The sequence below is a fragment of the Silurus meridionalis genome, chromosome 25 (assembly GCF_014805685.1).
Source record: "Silurus meridionalis isolate SWU-2019-XX chromosome 25, ASM1480568v1, whole genome shotgun sequence".
NCBI lineage: Eukaryota > Metazoa > Chordata > Actinopteri > Siluriformes > Siluridae > Silurus > Silurus meridionalis.
Genome location: NC_060908.1, coordinates 10,017,287 through 10,039,402, shown reverse-complemented (window position 1 = coordinate 10,039,402; position 22,116 = coordinate 10,017,287). Strand labels below are relative to the sequence as shown.

The 22,116-nt window shown below is 33.2% G+C and overlaps 1 long non-coding RNA gene across 1 annotated transcript in view; it reads left to right on the top strand.

The window, feature by feature from the left end:
* Positions 1 to 5,404, top strand: part of LOC124378925 — a 29,186-nt gene extending 23,782 nt beyond the window's left edge. Inside the window, exon 4 of the long non-coding RNA XR_006924325.1 lies at positions 1,748 to 5,404. This is a non-coding gene — a long non-coding RNA (uncharacterized LOC124378925). The remainder of the gene's footprint in view (positions 1 to 1,747) is intronic.
* The last annotated feature ends 16,712 nt before the right edge of the window (positions 5,405 to 22,116 follow it).

Below are 22,116 nucleotides of genomic sequence, written 5' to 3'. Positions count from 1 at the left end.
TAATTTTTATCATTTTTGTTTAAGAAAAAAATCAATTTCAAACCACTATTTATGAACATTTTTATAGCAGATTTTTATGAAACAATGTTGACTTTTTAGCATTTTTTTTTTCTGAAATGTTGCTTCTGAATTTCAAAATGTAAACGTTATATCAGATTTTCATGAAAAAAGTTCATTTTGTTAAAACGTGATATTTCAAGTCAGAAATTTTGTTTACTTAGACCCTTTTACGTTTTGTCATGAAATTATGATTCTGAATATAAAAACATATTTTCACTATTCATGAAATTATGCTTAATAATTCATATTAACTATTATATTTTTATGAAAATTGTACCTTTCTTGTCAAAACCTGATTTGTCGTCAGCTTTTTCGATCCATTTTTCTTTTGTTTATTGATTTTTAATTACATTTTGCTTAGGAGTATGAACATTTATACACTGTAAAAAATTATTTTGTTGGGCAGTAAATATTACCCTTGCCAATAGTGAACCATTTATTTAATATGTAAGTCAGCACGTTTAATTATATAATAATGAGTAAAATTAACCCACACTACCTAATTATTTATAGTAATAACTGCAAACTAAAAAAACTTTGTAATATATACCCAAAAACGTTGGCCTGTCCATTAGAGCAAGAGCTATCTGGGGCACACGTCATTGGGCGAGCTGGATTTTGGAAGTTGACTACATTGTCATGCTTTAGTGCTGACGGTAAAATAACTTTTTAGCCTGCATATTTATCATGTAATAAAAGAAAACGGGCACTTAGTTTTATCTCTCATAAGATTGTGGTCATTGTTCTATGTTAGACAATTAGTCTATGTTAGAGGAGTTCACGTATAGCTTTGGACATCGGTCATAACGAGCTAGCTAAAAACACATCTCTTGTACTAATGTTAAAAAATGTGCTTTTTCCGCATTATTAAAGCACTAATGGTACTGCAAGAACGTGATTTCGAAACATTTACCCGTGCTATTATATTCTAATTTAAGTTTTATTAATTAAGTTACCGAAAGGTAGATAGTAACATAGCTAACTCATATAGCTAGCTGTGTGTGACTCCATTAGCCAATGTTTAGGCTAACTGAAAGTTTACCAGAAAGCACGTTTAAATGTTAAAATGTAAGTGTTGTGGGTAAGACAAAACGTTTGGTGTTAAGCTTTAGCTACAGCATTTAAAATATAATTTTAAAGTTGTGCTTTGGAAATGCCGTTTGTCACGACAACAAATGTTATTTTAATGTTAAAATAGACATATGGTTGTGAATGTCAGTTATTTAATGTCATAGCAGTTTAATTTTAAATTCAGCAATTGTGCTTAAATTAAGCCTACAATTGTCCACTCCATTATACAAAAATCCTGAGTAAGCTTAATTTATGCACAATTGCTGAATACACTAATCTAAAACATTGTATTGTTTTTTAATTATGTCCATAGCTCCTTGTTGAAAAGCACTAATTTATATTAGTACAAACTACCTACCTAATTGTAGGTAGTTTGTAATAATATAAATTAGTGCTTTTCAACAAGGGGCTATGGACACATTTGCACACATTTTTCTGTTGTGACATGAATATGACTGACTTTAAGATGTGCAGCCATTATGATTAGTTCAATGCCATATATGTGTCAATAATTAAGAATTGTTATAATGTTATGTTGAAATGTTAAATGGAATGTTGCAAATGTAAATGTTTATACCAGTCTGCATATGTCTGTCTATACTTTTTCAATTTGAAGAGAGGAGGTGGTGACTCTCTGCCCAGCTATCAGTGTCTTCAAAAAGAGGTGGCCAGCTTTATTCACTGAGACTCAAGTAAGAATAAAATGCTGGTCATTAAAATGCATCTCTTTACAGTCTCAGAGTATTGAGAATAAAAGGGATGCGGTGCTCTCCTGCTTCATTGAGTACCTAGGGAAGCCGCAAGAAGAGATCTTCGAAGACTCCCAGGTAAGTTACAAAATGACCAATATACACAAGATGTTGACAGCCTCATAAACGAACAATTTTCTCATTTACAGCATGTGGTTAGATTGATAAATGTTATTGGGTTCAAGCATTAAAATTTTCTCTTAACTTATTGCTTGCAATAAAGTTTATTGTTGTTTATTTCTGCCAATTAAACATGAAAAATGACCAGGAGGACCAAACAGAACAAACTATGAAAGTGCTTTTGATCCATAATCCCATGGCTGAGGACATGTAGACGTATCTATTGTGATAGAGGGCATCCAAGTGATCAGTGGGTGTGGATACAAAACCAAGTTGTTGATAGGATTAATCTATGCCCTCAACCTTGAATATACCAAAAAGCTCAAGAATACGTTTACATTTACATTTGCGGCATTTAGCAGACACCCTTATCCAGAGTGACGTACAAAAGTGCTTTAAATCTCTAGTAATGAATAAATCTACACTGGTACGCAAGAATACAAACTTAATATAAATATAACTCGAATTCTACAAACTTGGAAAGTGCTAATTTAGGTATTTCAGGAAGAGGTAGTTCTTCAGTTGTCGCTTGAAGATAATCAGGGAATGATTAAGAATACTTTTTGAAGTATTTCAAAAACTTATTTTGGAGCTAAATGGAGGCAAGTGTCTCAAGAAGGTTCACAGCCTTTAAAATTAAACCCATGGAATAGACTGCTTCTTGCCTTTGTTGTTGTTGTTGTTGTTGTTGTTAATGTCAAAATGTTTTGAAATGTATCTCATTGTATACATAAAAAATACATCTATTCAAGTATTAGTGTCTCAGGATACAGTAATTGGTAAATTTCAAATAGATGTTTGTTATTTGAACAAATAGGCATCCTAAGTTTAATTAATGAACAAGTAGACACACTATTTGAGCAATGTTAGCCTAATTTTTTTATTTTTTTATTTTATAATGCTGTTTGAAGGAAAAAAATAAATTCCTTGTTATCAAGATTTGAATATGTTCTTGTTGAATATGCAAAGAATCATTTTGTTTGATTTTTGGTTGTTTATTAAAAAATTCATGAACTACTGTGTCTAACTTTTTAATGTTATTAGTAAGTTTACCTTCCTGATTCAATAATGGTTAGTCATATTGGTTAATTAATAAAAGAAATTATTAAATAAATTGAAAAAATATTTAATAAACAAAATACAATGGTGTTAATAATACTCACAATAAGTAATTCATTGTCTAATATTATGAATAGATTTGACCTAATTTCAATTGCCACGTTATAGCTGATTTATTTAGGTACTCTTTACGAACAGTATAGGGTGAAATTTACCCAAACAGACTGAATGCAAATTGTTACCTCACATTTTTTGGGTAGTTCTATAGGTAATTTTTTACAGTAAATATTAGCCATTAGCTCCTTTGGTGCCCGATGTAGCTACCATTGTTAACTCTATACCAGCAACTAACAGATTTTTGATAATGATAATATATATTCATATATTTAAAATATTTTTATGAAAAAAAATTATTTGTCAAAACCCTGTTTGTCATGTCATGTTGACTTTTTGCAAAATGTTGCTACTGAATATCATTCTCTCTGTATTTCCTAAAACATGATTTGTCATGTAAATTTTTTGTTTTTCATTAACTTTGTAACGGTTATTATTGATATAAAAATTATTTTCATAATTATCATTGTTTTATACAAAAATGTCATGTATTTGACAAAACTTGATTTTTTTCATGTCATGTTTTTTCCCCTTATTCCATTTTGTAACAGTTTTTAATGAAATTATGCTTATGAATATGAAAATTTATATTTTTTCAATAGATGAAAAAATTATGAAAAGTAATAATTCTGTCGAAACATGATTTGGCATGTATAATTTTTTAGTTTTTCGTGTCACGTTTCATTGACTTAAACACTTTTTTTCCTGAAATGTACCTTCGAAATAAGAAAATTCATATTTAACAACAAAAAATGTTGTCAATAGGTGATTATATCATGTCTGAATCATGCCACAAAAGATGAAAAATTATGAAAAAAGTTATATTTCTGTCAAAACATTATTTGGCATTATAGATTAAAAAAAAAATTTCATGAATTGTTTCTTCTAAATATGAAAATTTATATTTTCATCATATATTGTATTTTCATAACAATAGACATTTTTGTCAAAAATCGATATTTCATGTCATTATTTTTGTCAATTTATTGAACTATTGTACGTTTATGGTTCCTGGTGGTCTAGTGGTTAGGATGCGGCGCTCACCGGCGCTCTCACCGGGTTCGATCCGCAGTCAGGGAACCAACCCCGGCCACTCTTAGTGCCGGTCCCAAGCCCGGAAAAATGGAGAGGGTTGCGTTAGGAAGGGTATCCAGCGTAAAAACATGTGCCAAATCAAACATGTGGATGATCCGCTGTGGTGACCCCTGGAGGGAGAAACCGAAAGTTTTTATTGTACCATTGTACGTTTATTTTTTTCATGAACTTATGCCTTTCAACATTTCATATTTTCACAGTAACTCCAACCTTTAAAAAAAATGTTTTTTCTCAAAACAAATCTGGTGTCACCATCATTCACTTTTTGCAATTTTAACAGTTCTTTAATTAAATTATGCTTAAAAAGTACATATTTTTATTTTACATATATTTTTTTATGGAAAAATAAAACTTTTGTCATGTACATTTTTTTTTTGATCGCTTATTTCACTTTTACTAATACATTTTCACTTGAGCATAAAAATTCGTAACATCATACTTTTTCTGTTAAATGTCAACTTTTTGTCAAAACATGGTCAATTTGTAGTTTTGTTTTGTTCACAATGCCTTTTTAATTGTTATTCATAAAATTATGCTAATTTATATACAAAAATAAAATTTTCATAATAACTATTTTTATATGAGAAAAATCTGTCAAAACATTGTCATGATTTTTAAGTGACGTGTTATTTCCCCCTTATTCCACTTTTTAATGGTTTCTAATTAAATTATGCTTATGAATATGAAAATTCATATATTTATAATGACATTTTTGAAAAACCTCATTTTTGTTAAAACTTTCATGTGTTTCACTGACTTCTTGCACTTTTAAATTTTTTTCCTGAAATGTACCATCGGAATACGAAAATCTATATTTTTATACCAAATAATCATTTTTGTCAAAGGTCTTATATGTCAGTATTTTTGTTCACTTACTGCACCCATTTGTTTTTTTCATGACATTATGATTCTAAATATGAAAACATATTTTCACCATAACTATCATACCTTTTATGAAAAACGTAATTTTTTTTCAAAAAAATTTGTCATGTCATCATTATCGCTCACTTTCTGCCATTGTTAACTGTTTTTTAATAAATTAAGCTGAAAAATTCATATGAACTATTATATTTTTATAAAAATAGTAAAATTTCTGAAAAAAGTTCTTTTTGTCAAAATGTCATATTTCATGTCATTATTTCCGTTCACTGACTGCACCCTTTTATGTTTTGTCATGAAATTATGATTCTGATTATAAAAACATATTTTCACTATAACTATCATACCTTTTATGAAAAACTTTTTTTTTAAACAAATTTGTCATGTCATGCTCATCGTACACTTTCTGCCATTTTTTTTCTGCCTTTTTTTTTTTTTTTTTTTTTTTACAAAATTATGCTTAAAAATTCATATTAACTATTATATTTTTATGAAGAGTAAAATTCTTGTCAACTTGATTTGTTCTTACCCTTTTTACCTATTTATAAGTAATGGTTATTCATAAAATAATTATTTTGGCAAAACATTATTTATGTAACCTTTGCATTTGTCATTTACTTTTTAGCATGAAACTATGCTAATTAACATAAAAATTTAGGTTTTCCTAATACTGTCCTATTTTTTTATGAAAAGCAAAATTTTTGCCAAAACTTGACCTGTCATATAACATTTGTCGTTCTTTTATTCGATGTTTTAACGCTTAGTTATATTCATTAGCACAATTGTATTACAATCTCTTTTTATCAAAGTCATCATTTTGTCAAAACATTTTTACTACAGTGTCACTTTTTTTGTTTTTTGTTCACTTATTGCCATTTAAATGGTTGTTCATCAAATTTTTATTATGAATATTAACATGAATATTTTCATCACAACTATTAAATTTTTATAACAAGTCATATATTTGCAAATATGAATTAATATGAAAATTCATATTTTCACTATAACATCTTACCTTTTATTAAAAAAGTAATAAAAAAAAATAAAAAATTTATCACCATCATTGTTCAATGTTTGCCATTTTTAACTGTTTCTTATGAAATTATGCTTAAAAATGTATATCTATATTATATATATATATATTTATTATTATTATTATTATTATTATTATTATTATTATTATTATAAGAGTAAAATTCTTGTTAAATCCTGATTTTTCTAAATAAAACTCCATAAAAAATATTTCATACAAGTTTTTTGGTCTATCATGCTATCAGTGAGAGACCGGGAAATCAGCTAAACAAATTAGTTATGTGGCAAATGCAATACCACTACAAAAATGAGATTTTACATAAAATATTATAATTATGAAATTATGTATTGTTAAAAGGTGCAATAAGTGTACGATAAAAACAAAATTGTGACATGACAAATAATGTTTTAATAAAAAGTATATTCTGTTTAAAAAATTTCACAAATAACCAGTAATAAAGTGCAAGAACTGCACAATCAACAAAAAAGTATCATGACAGTGTTTTGACAAAAAAAAAAAAAAATGTAAACATAACATGAAAATTCGTTAAAAGGTGTAATAAGTGTACATTACATTACAAACCATTAGACAATGCAATATATGACAAAAAATGAAAAAGTGACATTGGCAAATCATGGTTTGACAAAAAGATAACTTTCTCATAAAAATATGATAGATATTATAAAAATATAAATGTTCATTTTTCTAAGCATATCATTAAGATCCGTTAAAAGTTGCAATAAATAAATGGAAAATCTAAAGGTGACATGATAAATCATGTTTTGACAAAAAATATATATTTTTTCATAATATAAAATCATCATAGTTATTATAAAAATATGAGTCTTTGTATTGCGCTTAAATTCATTAATAAAATGTAAATAACAACAATAAAAGTGTTTTGTGTTAATAAAACTTTAATATTATCAAGCATAATTTTATGAAAACCCATAAAGACAATGAAAAGGTTACAACACAAAACGTTTTAACAAAAAAAATGACTCAAATAAAATGATTTCATATTCATGATCTTGATTTCATGAAAAACTGTTAAAAAGTGTAAAAAGTCAAATATGAATTTTCATGTTCTTGAAAATAAGTTTGTGACAAACCATTAAAACACAATACATTACGAAATATTAAAAGGTGACATTGCAAATTGTGGTTTGACAAAAAGATAACTTATTTAAAAAATATTTCTAAGCTTAATTTAAAACCATTGAGTTGCATTCATTTAATGGAAAACACAAAGGTGACAAATAATGTTTTGATAAAAATATGATCTGTTTCCATAAAATAAAATCATTATAGTTATTATACAAATATGAATTTTCATTTTTTTAAGCTTAATTTCTTGAATGACCGAGTAATAACAGACCAAAAAATTAAAAAGTGTAATGATTTTTTTTTAATGATCTTAAGCATAATTTCATAATGAAAACGTTAGATAGCAATAATTGAAAAAAAAAAAAACAGGAAAATTTTGACATGGCAAATTATGTTTTGACAAAATATCACTTATCAAACATTATACTTATGAAATGATGAATTTTCATGTTTTTAAACATATAACTAATAAATAACTAATATAAAGGGAATAAGTGAACAAACAACAAAAAGTATGATGACAAATGTTTTAACAACAATATGATTTTTTTTAATAAAAAATATGAATGTAATTATGAAAATTTAGATTTTCAAATTATCAAGCATAATTTAATGAAAACCTGTTAAAAACGTAAGACACTAAGACACCAGAAAGGTGACATGACAAAACGTTTTTACAAAAAAAAAAAAAAAAAAGGGTTTTGGTCTATCGTGCTATCCGCAAGAACCTAGGAAAATCAGCAAAACAAATTAGTTATGTGGCAAATGCAATTCCACACTAAACTGGGCACGGGATTCAAACCACAGAAAAGCGAGGGATTAATGAATTATAAAAATATGAATTTTTTTATAATCTAATAATAATTAGTTAATGACAAACCATTAAATGATGCAATACATGAAAAAATATAAAAAGGTGGCATGGCAAATCATGGTTTGACAAAATGACAACTTTCTCATAAAAATATGATAGATATTATGAAAATATATATTTTTATATTATTAAGCATATTTTCATTAAAAAAACGTTACAGTTGCAATAATTAAATAGAAAACGAAAAGGTGACATGAAAAATTGTTTTGACAAAAATGACATTTTACATAAAAAAATATATTTATGAAAATATTAATTTTTATATTCTTAAAGAGTTTTGACAAACTTTTAAAAGAGGACAAATGATTGAATAATTATAAAAAAAATCATTTGTTATGAAAATACGAATTTTCATATTCTTAAAAGTAAGAAAATTAAAAACCGTTAGAAAGTGCAATATGTGGAAAAACAAAAGGAAAAACAATAATTGTGACATTAAATTATGTAACTGAAATCTTTTTAATAAAAAATATGATAATTAAAATATTACTTTTTATATGCTTAAGCATATTTCATAACAAATGAATAACTATTATAAAGGCATCATTATAGTTTTTATGCAAATATGAATTTTCTTAAGCTTAATTTAATGAATAAATGGTAAAAAAATAGCAATAACTGAACAAACAATAAAAAAGTGACATGACAAATTGTTTTGACAAAAATGTCAAAAATATTCTATGAATTTTTTATTATCTTAAGCATAATTTCATTAAAAAAAGGTTAAATAGTGCAATAAGTGTATGAAAAACAAAAATTGACAATCAAAATAATACAAAAAAATATGACTTTCTCATAAAAATATGATAGATATTATGAAAATAAGAATTTTCATATTATTAAGCATAATTTCTTTCAAATCTGTTAAAATGTGTAATAAGTCAACAAAAACGAAAGTGGCATGCTAATTCATGTTTTGACAAAAATTACTTTTTTAATAAAAAAAAATTTCATAAGTGATGAATAACTAATATAAATGCAATACTTGAATGAACAACAAAAAGCTGTACACCAAATCATGTTTTGACAAAAATGACATTTTTCATAAAAAAATGAATGTAATTATGAAAATTTGCATTTTACAAATATGAATTTTTATTTTCTTAAGCTTAATTTCATGAATAACCAGTAAAAATAGCAATAACTGAATGTCAGGGATCCCCTCAACACGCCCCTCTTGGTAGCTGTCAGGGATTCACCGTCACGCCCCTCTCGGTAGCAGTTACGCTGCCTCTTTATCCCATGCCTGCCTTGATTATGGACAGATGTGGCTCATTAAGGATTAGACTATATAAACTCACATTCTCGAATCACAGGCTGTCGGTTCTTGAATGTCTTGCTGATCATTCGGTGGTTCCACGACCGGCAGCCTTCCCGGTGGTTCTGTCACCAGACTTTGTTCTTGTATGGATTACTCTTTGCCGTTGGAGTTACTTTCATTTCAGGTTTTGCTTTCTGTTGGACATTTGCTCGCGTTGTGAGTTACTCGTCCCGAACAGATATTCTTTGTTTGCTTTTTGTCACGGCTTAAGAGAGTGTGTTTTGGGTGAACTGCTTAATAAAGACAATGATTGAGTTATTTCCGCTTCCACGTCATCAGCCTGACACTGAACAAACACTTAAAAACTGACATGACAATTCTTTTGACAAAAATGTAAAAAAAAAAAAATATTCATGAGAAAAAAACATTAAATTGTGAATTTTTTCTTAAGCATAATTTCATAAAAAAAAATACAATGTTAAAAAAAAACCTGTTATATACTTGAACAAAACATGAAAATTTGACATGACATCATGTTTTGACATAAATGACTTTTATCATGAAAAATTATACTAATGTTTTTAAGCATAATAACATGAAAATCCGTTAGAGGTGCAATAAGTGAACAGAAAATGAAAATTGTGACGTCAAATCAATAAAAAAAAAAACCATGATTTGACGTCACAATTTTCGTTTTCTGTTGAAATGTGCAATAAGGGAACGAAAATTCATGTTTTGACATAAATCTGACTTTTTTTTTTATAAAAAAAAGTTATTAAAAGAATTCTCATATGAATTAAATATTATTTTAATAACTAATCAATAACTCATAAAGAAGACAATAAATAAAAGAAGAGAAAGTGACATGACAAATGTTGTGACAAAAATTTGACATCATGAAAAAATATTATTGTAATTATGAAAATATGAATTTTCATGTTCTTAAGCATAATTTTAAAAAATCCGTTTTAATATGTGAACAAAAAAACAAAAAATGTGATGACCATGTTTTCGAAAAATATGACTCACAAAAACATATTTTGAAAATATGATTTTTCATATTTATAAAAATAACTTAATGACAAACAATTAAAACCTGAAATAGGTGACTATATATAAAAGGTGACAAACCCAGCCATTAGGGAGGCACAAACCAGTAACTGCAGTAACTACAGGGGAATAAAGTTGATCAGTTACGCCATGAAGTTAAGGGAAAGAGTAGTGGAAGCCAGGCTGATAGAAGAGGTGACCATCTGTGAGCAACACTATGGTTTCATGCCGAGGAAGAGCACCACAGATGCCCTATTTGCTTTGAGAATGTTGATGGAGAAGTATAAAGAAAGACAGAAGAAATTGCATTGTGTATTTGTGGATTTAGAGAAAGTGTATGACAGAGTGCCAAGAGAGGAGTTGTGGTATTGTATGAGGAAGTCAGGTGTGTCAGAGAAGTATGTGAGGGTGGTGCAGGACACGTATGAGGACAGTGTGACAGCAGTGATGTGTGCAGTAGGAACGACAGACTGGTTCAAGGTGAAGGTTGGACTGCATCAAGGATCAGCCCTGAGCCCTTTCCTGTTTGCAATAGTGATGGACAGGTCGACTGACGAGGTCAGACAGGAGTTTTCCTGGACTATGATGTTTGCAGATGATATTGTGATTTGTGCTGAGAGTTGTGAGCAGGTTGAGAAGAGCCTGGAGAGGTGGAGGTATGTGCTGGAGAGAAGTGGAATGAAAGTCAGTAGGAGTAAGACAGAAGTACATGTGCGTAAATGAGAGGGAGGGCAGTGGAGTGGTGCGGTTGCAGGGAGAAGATATGGAGAAGGTGGAGGAGGTCAGGTACCTGGGGTCAACAGTGCAAAGTAATGGAGAGTGTGTTAGGAAAGTAAAGAAAAGAGTGCAGGCAGGGTGGAGTTGGTGGAGAAGAGTGACAGGAGTGGTTTGTGATATTAGGGTCTCTGCAAGAATGAAAGGGAAAGTTTATAGGACTGTGGTGAGACCTGCGATGTTGTATGGATTAGAGACAGTGGCATTGAGTAAAAGACAGGAGGTGGAGCTGGAGGTAGCAGGGCTAAAGTTGTTAAGGTTTTCGTTGGAAGTGACGAGGATGGACAAGATTAGAAATGAGTTTATTAGAGGGACAGCGCATGTAAGACGTTTTGGTGACAAGGTGAGGCGAGATTGAGATGGTTTGGACATGTGCATAGGAGGGACATGAGTTATATTTGTAGAAGAATGCTGAGGATGGAGCCACCAGGAAGGATGTAAAGAGGAAGGTCAAGAAGCCCGAGTCTGCTGCACTGACTTGGGAGTGCAGTTTGCTTCTGATCGTCATCACTGTACCCCGCAGCATTGTATATCTGCTTCAAATGGACATTTGGTGCAACCCAAATGAGGATGGGTTCCCTCTTGGGTCTGGTTCCTCTCAAGGTCCTTCCTTTGCCATCTCGGGGAGTTTTTCCTTGCCACAGTTGCTTATCAGGGACAAACATACTTACAAAAACATATTTACGTTTAATCACCACATTATCTGTGTAAAGCTGCTTTGAGACGATGTTCATTGTTAAAAGCGCTATACAAATAAAAAATGAATTGAATTGAATTGAAGAAGGAGGTTCATGGATGTGGTAAGGGGAAGACATGCAGGTAGTTGGAAAACAAAATTTGTGACGTCAAATGATGTTTTGACAAAAATCTGACTTTTTAATAAAATAATGATAGTTATTATGAAAATATAAATTTTCATATGCTTAAGCATTTTTCATAACTAATTAATAACTAATATAAAGGCAATAAGTGAACAGACATCAAGAAGTGATACGAGACACTATTTTTCCTGCCCCTTTCCCCTTTGTGGACCTTCAAAATCACCACATTATCTGTGTAAAGCTGCTTTAGAAAATGTTCATTGTTTAAAGCGCTATACAAATAAAAATGAATTGAATTTTTTTACAAAAATATAACCTTTTTCATAAAAAAAAAAAAGTTATTATGGAAATATGAATCTTTATATTATTAAGCATAATTTCATTAAAAAGCTCTCATCTGCTTATTGCATTATTCATCGAATATCCATCATCATCTTAAGCAGGGGTTTTCAACTGGTTCTGTGCCAGGGACCACCATTCTGACTAACAAGTAATCCGCGGCCCACTATTGTATGTGTGTGTGGGGGGGTACTCCTTACCTGTTAGTGGGATTTCTGGGCGTGGTGACTTCCACACAGTCTGTCTATTCGTGGTGATATAGTGATACATAGTGACAGCCTCATATAATTCTCTGGTTCTAGCCTTGTCCTGTACTTGTTCTTTAGATATGCCAGTGTGGAAAAACCGCTCTCACAAAGGTATATAGTTGGAAAGTGTAAAAGACACCTCAATGCTTTTACTGTAAGCTCTGGAAATTCTGTCTGGCAACTTATCCAGAACTTCATAAGGGGTTGTGTATCATACATATGCCTACTGACAGAGTCTGTAGACATCTCTATGAAATTTCAATTCACCAAAACTATTAGGTGTTTATTCAATAAAACCTGAATAATGTGTTTTATTAACTCCGAGATGCCGGTCTATTTCGAGTGCAAGATGAATGTGTACGTATATGACGCAAAACACAACGTTAGCAAAGCATAGGCCTGATAGGTGCAAAGCTAGCCTATCCTGTGTCAGTTTTAATATTTTAGATATTTACATTAAATTCAGTTTTACCACTAATGTGCAAATATGGAGAAAAAAAAGTGATTTTAATAGTGAAATTATGTAGGCTGTCACGGCCCACATGCAATGCCGCCGCGGACCACCAGGCGGCCGCCGAACACCGGTTGAAAACCCCTGATCTTAAGTTTGGCAAAGCTGTGCATGTGCTGTGAAGAATGAGCTTCTTAGGTGGTGAAAATGCGATTCCATAAGTCTCAGCCTTCTAAAACATAGCGGTTTTCAGAACTAAGTATATTTGTTCATACTGCATGCACTTGACCACATTTTTAAAAAAATGTTTACATAAAATGCAACATACATTTATATAAAAACATTTATACAATAATATGACTTTTTTCACACATATTTTCAAACTTCATTATAAAAAATATTAATCATCATAATTTCATCAACAATGAATAATTTCATCAATAATTTCATCAATAATTTCATCAACAATTGTTAAAAGTGAACAAATCAAGAACAATGAGCTTCTTAGGCGCTGAAAATGCAATGTGAGGCAAACACATTAAAACCGTTAAAAGGTGCAATATGTTTACGAAAAAAAACAAAAATTGTGACATGACAAATCATGTTTTGATAAGAATATGATCTGTTTAAAAAATTGTAATCATTCTATAATGATTAAAATTTTAGGCAAATATTAATTTTCATTGTGTTAAGCTAAATTTCACAAATAACCAGTAAGCAAAAGCAATAACTACACGAACAATAAAAAAAATAAACAATGAAAAAAATCATTATAAAATTATGATTTTTTTTTATGTTAAGCATGATTTCATAAAAAAAAAAAAAAAATGTTAGAGTGCAATAATTGAACGAAACAAGCATTTTCATGTTCTTTTAATTTTAACATGAAAATCCATTGAAAGGTGCAATATGAGACATGACAAACCAATAAAACATGGAATACATGACAGAAGATGAAAAGTTGACATGGCAAATCATGGATTGACAAAAATCTAACTTTCTCATAAAAATATGATATATAATATAAAAATAGAATTTTTCACATTCTTAAACATATTTTTATTAAGAACCGTTACATGTTGCAATAATTAAATGAAAAACGGAAAAGTGTCGTGACAAATTAATTTTCATAATCTCATGACTTTTGCATAAGGAATATGATAGATATTATGAAAATATGAATTTTCATATTCCTGAACATTTCTTTATTATTAAAACGTTAAAAGTTGCAATAAATGAATGGAAAACAAAAACGTGACATCACAAAGTTTTGACAAATATATGACATTTTACTTAAAAAATTATAACGAAATATGAATGTTCATATTCTTAAAAATAAATTCTTGAAAAACAAAAAAAATGGCAATACGTAATAAAAAATAAAAAGGTGACATGGTAAATGATTTCACATACATATCACTTTCATTTAAAAAAAAAATGGTAATTTTTAAAATAATTAATTTTCATATTTTTAAGCATAATTTCATTAAAAACGATTGAGTCCATTAATTTAATGGAAAACACAAAGGTGATATAACAAGTCATGTTTTGATAAAAATATGATCTGTTTTCATAAAATAAAATCATTATAGTTATTATGCAAATATGAATTTTCTTAAGCTTAATTTCATGAATAACTAGTTAAAAAAAAGAGCAATACAATAAAAAATTGACACGACAAATTATGTTTTAACAAAAAATATGACTTGCTCATAAAAATAAATTATGAAAATATAAATGTTTATTTTTAAATATAAGTTCATGACTGTAAGGAATTATCTCATCATCTGCCCCCTAATAGATAGGTATTATGAAAATATGATAATTAATTAAATATGATTTTCATATGCTCAAGCATATTTCACAACTAATGAATAACTAATATAATAGCAATAACTAAACAAACAACAAAAAGTAATACAAAAAATGTTTTGACAAAAATATGACTTTTTCATAAAAAAATATGAATGTAATTATGAAAATTTTTATTTTCATATTATCAAGCATAATTTAATGAAAACCCGTTAAAAGGTGCAATAAGACAAAGGAAATGACAACTTGTTTTTAATTTTTTTTTTCTTTTTTATAAATAAAATGGTAATTATAAAATTATAAATGTATCTGTTCTGAATTATAATAACATGAAAATCCGTAAAATTATATATATTTTTTTATCAACAAAGTTAAATATTTTAACATAAAACTCAAAAAACAATTCTATGTAAGTTCATTGGTCGATCATGCTATCAGTGAGAAACCTGGAAAATCAAAGAAACAAATTAGTAATGTGGCAAATGCAATTCCACAACAAAAATGACATATTAAATAAAATAATTATGCAATAAATGAATGGAAAATTAAAAGGTCTCATAAATCATGTTTTGACAAAAATTGTATCTTTTCTCATAATATAAAATCATTATAGTCATTATGAAAATGATTTTTTTATTAAGCTTAAATTCATGAATAACCGATAAAAAAACCCAACAAACAATAAAAAAGTGACGACCATGTTTTTACAAAAAATTAAAAAATAGTTATGAAAATATAAATGTTCATATTATTAAGCATGATTTCTATGAAATATATTAAATGTGTGATGAGTGAATTAAAAACAAAAACAGTGACATGTCAAATTATGTTTTGATAAAAAAATTACTTTTGTCATGAAAAAATATTATTGTAATTATAAAATTTACATTTTCATATTATCAAGCCATGGGCGTAAATCCCGGGGGTGACGGAAGGGACATGCAAAAAAATTATTACAAAAATATTGCTCTCTCTATTGTGAAAAATATACTGTATGTGTACGTAAATAATTGTGTAAGTAGAAAAAAAACGCAAAAAATGCCTTTAGAAACAGTTGAGAGAGTCCCTTTCTTCACAGTGATTTGACCCACTGCCTGCTTTCCCAGTTCATCTCACCTACTCTGCACACACAAGTCAGGTGTGTGTCTGCGGCTCAATTAATGTTCAACTCCATTAACTAGGGTATTTTATTCACTTTAAATAAAGCGATTCTCTTTAATCTAGTAGATGCAGACTCGTTCATAAATTAGTTGCGGCAAAAATGTTGATTACCCAAGTCATTTTCCATGAATCTGCTATATTAGCGATTAAAATGACTTATCTGGTGAACGTTAGCTTGTTTACAATAGCTTGTAGCATAGTGCACTGACACTAACACGCCAAAGCCGTTTCCCATGCAGTGTTTTATTTGGGACGACTTGGCATAAGGTTAATTTAACATTTACGGCCATAATTAGCATGTTGTTTAGCTGTGCATTTACTAAATGAGCACTGTGCTATGTCCGAATTGACCCCACTGTATATGTTTGTATGTTCTTAAGTGTCTTAATTAATTAAAAAAAAAATGTAAACTTTTTTTAATTCCTTGTTTTGCTTTGTCTTTGAATCTAAGAAAAACTTTGAAAATAACAATAATAATGCAGTCTCCATGCTAAAATAATAATGATAAAAGCAAAGTTTTTCACTGTGGGGACACTGTGTCTTTATAAGTACAATTTGACTGTATTATTTGTGTCCCCTTCAAAAATTGCCCATGAGAAATTTTATATTTATTGTCCCCCCGACCGTTAAATGAAATTTACGCCCATGTATCAAGCTTAATTTTATGAAAACCCGTAAAGACAACGAAAAGATTACAACACAAAACATTTTTACAAAAAAAATTACTTTCATATATAAAATGATTTCATATTCATGATCATAAATTCATGTTAAAAACTCAACTAATCAAGTGTAGATCACTGATAGAATTCAATTTATCAACCAGGACAGAAACGTAGTCGTCCACCATCACTTCCAGGTTACCTAAGGAAGCAATGCCAGTGTGTCCCCTGACCCATGGGGTTGGGAAAGGCCGGCCAATTAGAATTTCAAAAGGTGACAGTTTAGTAGTTGAAGATGGGGTCATTCTTATTTCTGTGAGTACTGCCGGGAGAACAACAGTCCAATTTTGGCCTGTTTCAGTGCAGGCTTTAGTAACACGTTCCTTAATGGTTCTGTTTGTTCTTTCTGCCACTCCAGCTGACTGTGGGTGATAGGGAATATAAAAAAAAGCCTGTCACTTGCTAAGCTTTTAGACAAAAGTTGTGTTACCTTCAAAGAAAAAGTTATGCCGTTAATACTTTCAATCACACTAGGAATACCAAACCTAGAGATGATCTCTTTGGTTAATGTTTTGACAACCGTTTTAGCATTCTCTGTCGCACATGCAAATGCTTCTGGACACTTACTGAATCTGTCATCTATAACCAACAGGCATTTTAAATTTCCTACAGATGGCATATGTGTAAAATCTATCTGTAGGTGTTGGAAAGGGGCCTCAGGAAAAGTAAGCGCAGTATGTTGTACAGGTCAATGTACGTTAGTTTTGGCACAAGTCAAACATGGATCTAACACTAGCTTGGTTGTTTTAGTTACATCAGCAATACAGTATAATGTGTTTATAGCCTGTATGACTTTAGCTATGCTAATGTGTGACATCCCATTGTAATGCTTCACCAACACTATTAATGCTAGTTTAGGCAGAGCAATTTTACCATTTACATCTCTAATGATACCAGCAGAATCTGATTTACATTGTTTGGAAGCCCAATACTTTATGTCCTCCTCAGTAGGCTGACTCTGAAGTATTTTTAGGTCAATGTCTGGTATATTAGGAGATTTGTGACATCATCGAAATCTCAGGATTTGTATGTACTGTGTCCAAATCTACTGGTTGTTTTGCCGCGTCCTTAGCTACTGTTGTGAAAGATACACAACAGGGCGATATCTGTCACCGTGTTCCTGGGCTAGGATCCCCTTTAGCCGTACCACCACGTTCGTGCACATAGAGGTGAAAAGGCTTAGCATAATTTGGAAGACCTAGAGCTGGAGCAGACTGTATAGCCTTCTTGAGGGCAGCAAAACTGTCAGTCATTTCATGAGTCCACTAAATGAGATGTGATGGAGGAGCTTTGTGATCAATAGCACTACGCAAAACTTTATCATGCTGTGCACAGTCAGGGATCCATGCTCGGCAGGAGTTCATCAGTCCCAAGAAGCTCTGCATCTGTTTCACAGACTGAGGTTTTAAAAACCTAGTCACAAGCTGTACTCTGTCCTGCGATATCTTACGCTGGCCTTCTAGAATCACATGGCCCAGATGTGAGACCTTTCTCTTCACCCACTCTAGTTTCTGGTATGAAGCTTTAAATCCAGCCTAAACCAGGATATTGCAGATGACCACTGATGCTTTGTGGCAGTCCTGCTCAGTCAGTCCTGTGACAAGGATGTGCGTATTGAAGGATGCAGGTTGTTTCTGGCAGGTGGATATCAGCCAAAGTTCTGTGCACTACAGCAAAGAATACTGCTGGTGAGTCAACAAAGCTCTGAGGAAGACGGGTCCAGGTGAATTGACATCCCCTATAGGTAAATGCAAAAAGCAGCTGCATCTCTGGGGCCAAAGGGACACTAAAAAAAGCAGAACAAAGATCAATCACAGTAAAATATCTGTGAGTTGCTGGTATAGAGTTAACAATGGTAGCTACATTGGGCACCAAAGGAGCTAACAAAATAACTATTTTATTAATCTAACGTAAATCTTGTGTTAACCTCCAGCATTTTTTATCTGCCTTCAAGACTGGATCAATTGGTGTGTTATAAGGTGAATGTGTCTCGATCAAAACACCTTGTGAAAATAAATTGTCAATAACTGGAGCAATGCCAACATTTCTCTCTTTTGACAATGGATACTGTTTAACAAAAGCTGGAGGGTGTGTTTTCATGAGTGCATGATACGGTTTTATCTGTATTAAACCTGTCCCATCTTTGTGAGAGGCCCATAATTTAGGGTTAACTAACCTAGATTTGGTTTATCAGGCAGGACCTCTGTACTACCCTGGAAGATATCTTCCGGATGTGGCTGTGGCTCAGTTGAGAGCATGAGGACAGAAGGAAAAGACAGTGAAACACTGGTTTAAAAAAACAGAATTTCCATTCACATTTTATGCATAATAGCTCTTCCTAGAAGGTTTAAAGGCGAGTTTGGAATTATAGTAGAGCTATGATAAAAATTTGTACCAGTCGGTGTCACCACAGGCAAAAGGTGAGTTACAGGACATGAAATTGAAACTCTATCCATTCCCTAATAGATGAACTTCCCCTTTTTAATAGGACCTCCTCCTATTTTTGTTCTGAGGCTGGAATGCACCACTTTCTGTTGCAGTGAAGAGCATAACGGGTTAACAAAACCTGGAGCATAGTAGAAACCTATAGCATCATCTAAATCTCTAGGAAAGTATCTAGATGTGACACAATTTCACTCCATAATGCCAAATGGTCTAAATAAGAATTAGTCCAGTAACCAGCACTATTCCTATACATCCAATCTTTTGGATTTTCTTCTGGCAGTAAGCGAGAAATGTCATTACCCATCTTCTTTACACATTTACATTTGCGGCATTTAACAGATGCCCTTATCCAGAGGTACAACGTACAGAAGTGCTTTGAGTCTCTAGCAATGAATAAATCTACACTGGTACACCAGATTACAAACTTAATATAAATAGAACTCTTGAATTCTACAAGGCAAACTTGGAAAGTGCTAATTTAAGTGTTGCAGAAGGAGGTAGGTCTTCAATCGTCGCTTGAAAATAGTCAGGGACTTCGCTGTACGGACATCTAGGGGAAGTTTATTCCACCACCTTGGTGCCAGAACAGAGAAGAGCCTTGAAGTATACCTACATCTCATTCTGAGAGAAGGTGGTACCAGTCTAGCAGTGCTGGAGGATCTCAGACAGCGTGGTGCAGTGCTGTTGTGCAGAGATTTTATGAGGTAACTGAGGTAAGATGGTGCTGGTCCATTTTTGGAATAAAAATGAACAAATCAAGTGTAGAAAGTCATAATTTATCAAAATAGGTAGGTCTCATGTGTGGCAAAGCCATGTATTTGAAGTGAACAATGAGCTTCTTAAGCGCTGAAAATGCGATTCCGCAAGTATCCTGCTCCTAGGATGAAAGGAAACGGTATTTCGAACAAAGTTATATTTGCACATACTGCATACAGACCACAATTCTTTTTACATGTTTACATAATAACATTTATTAAACATGTAAGTGTTATGCCGCGGATATGGAGGCGGAAGCCGGAATATAAGCAAAACGTGTTTAATAAACACAAGGCAGAGCCAACACAAAATACCAGCAGAGATCGGGATAATCCGGCAAAAGGCAGTCCGAAAATAATATACACAGTGCGTTATGGAGGCAGCGACGGAGAAGAGTCGGTAGTCCGAGGTGCACTGGGGAAGGTAAACGCAGCCATGGAGAGAGCAAGGAGTCTGGGAGGAGAAAGTACATAGCGGGAGACGCATACGCAGAGACGCATGCCACCATGAACGTGCATAGACACACATTTACATACAATAACGGACCAAGAGGTTAGGTGAATTTGGGGTTTTTATAGGTGGAGTGATGAGTGGTTGAAATGCATCTCAGGTGTTCTCAGTGAAGCCTGATTGCGATGAGCTCAATGTGGGCGGGCAAGCATGAGCGAAGGAGCGGGGCTTTCCCTGAAGCACCGAGGTATGACAGCCACCAAAAGGGGCATGGCAGGGGGATTCCTGTGACGCCCATGACGGAGAACAGAGGCTGAGCTGTGCCTTTGACGGAGTCCTGAGGCCAGACGACGTCCTCGACGGAGCTCAGAGGTCGAGCAATGACCTCAGCGGGGTTCCTCTGATGGGAGACATCACTGTGGGAGGAGCTCGGGAGTGGGACATCGCCGTGGAAGGAAGCTCGGGAGCGGGACATGGTTGTGGGAGGAGCTCGGGAGGGGGATGTCACCGTGGGAGGAGCTCGGGAGCAAAACATCGATTTCGGAGGAGCTCTTGGGCGAGAGGTTGCCATAGGAGGAGCTCGGGAGCAAAATGTTGCTTTCGGAGGAGCTCGGGAGCGAGACGTCACCGTGGGAGGAGCTCAGGAGCAAGACGTCGCTTTCAGAGAAGCTCGGGAGTGAGACGTTGCTTTCGGCGAAACCTGGCTCTGTGGGGTTGCCCTTAGAGGTCTCTGGGCCTGCGACATCCCAATCAGGTGGCTCTGGAAATGGCCTGTGGCTGTCAGAGAGGCCTTGGACGGTGATGGAGCTTTCCATAGAGCCTTCATCCACTGCATCTTCCTCGGAGAGGTCCAGCCGTGCGAGGGTGTTTCCCTTCAGACCTGGGCTGGTGTTTTCTCTCTCTGAGGGCCTTGGGACTGCCAGGCCGTCCTTACATGCCCCTGAAGGCTTGATGTCACCTCCAGTGTGGCTCTGGGACGAGACGTCGCTGTCGATGAAGCTCAGGAGTGAGACGTAATCCTGGAGAGGGACTTGGAGGCGTGACTTCACCTTCAGGGAAACTCTGTGACATGGCCTCGCCTTCAGTGACACTGTGGGGCGAGCCGTCACCTTCAGGGAGACTGTGGGGCGAGCCGTCGCCTTCAGGGAGACTGTGGGGCGAGCCGTCGCCTTCAGGGAAACTGTGGGGCAAACCGTCGCCTTCGGTGAAGCCCGGGGGCAGCGGTTCGACTTCCCTTTTGATGTCCTGGAGCTGAATCGAGTGCTCGGGGGACCCCTTGGCAGAGAGAAGCTCTCTGGGATGCTCTGGAGTTGAACCAAGCTCTCCTCGGGACCCTGCAGTGGAGAGGAGCTCGCCTGGAGACCCTGGAGCGGAGAGGAGCTCGCCTGGAGACCCTGGAGCAGAGAGGAGCTCGCCTGGAGACCCTGGAGCGGAGAGGAGCTCCACTGGAGACCGCGGAGAGGTGCTCTCAGGGACTCTCTGGAGCGGAGCAGCACTCTCCTGGATGTCCTGAAGCAAAGCCGAGCTCTCCTGGAGATCCTGGAGCGAAGCCGAGCTCTCCTCAGGAATCTGGAGTGAAATGGAACCATCCCAAAGGTTCTGGAGCAGAGTGGAGAGCTCTGGAAGTGGAATGGAGCCATCCTGGATGGTCTGGAGCACGGTGGA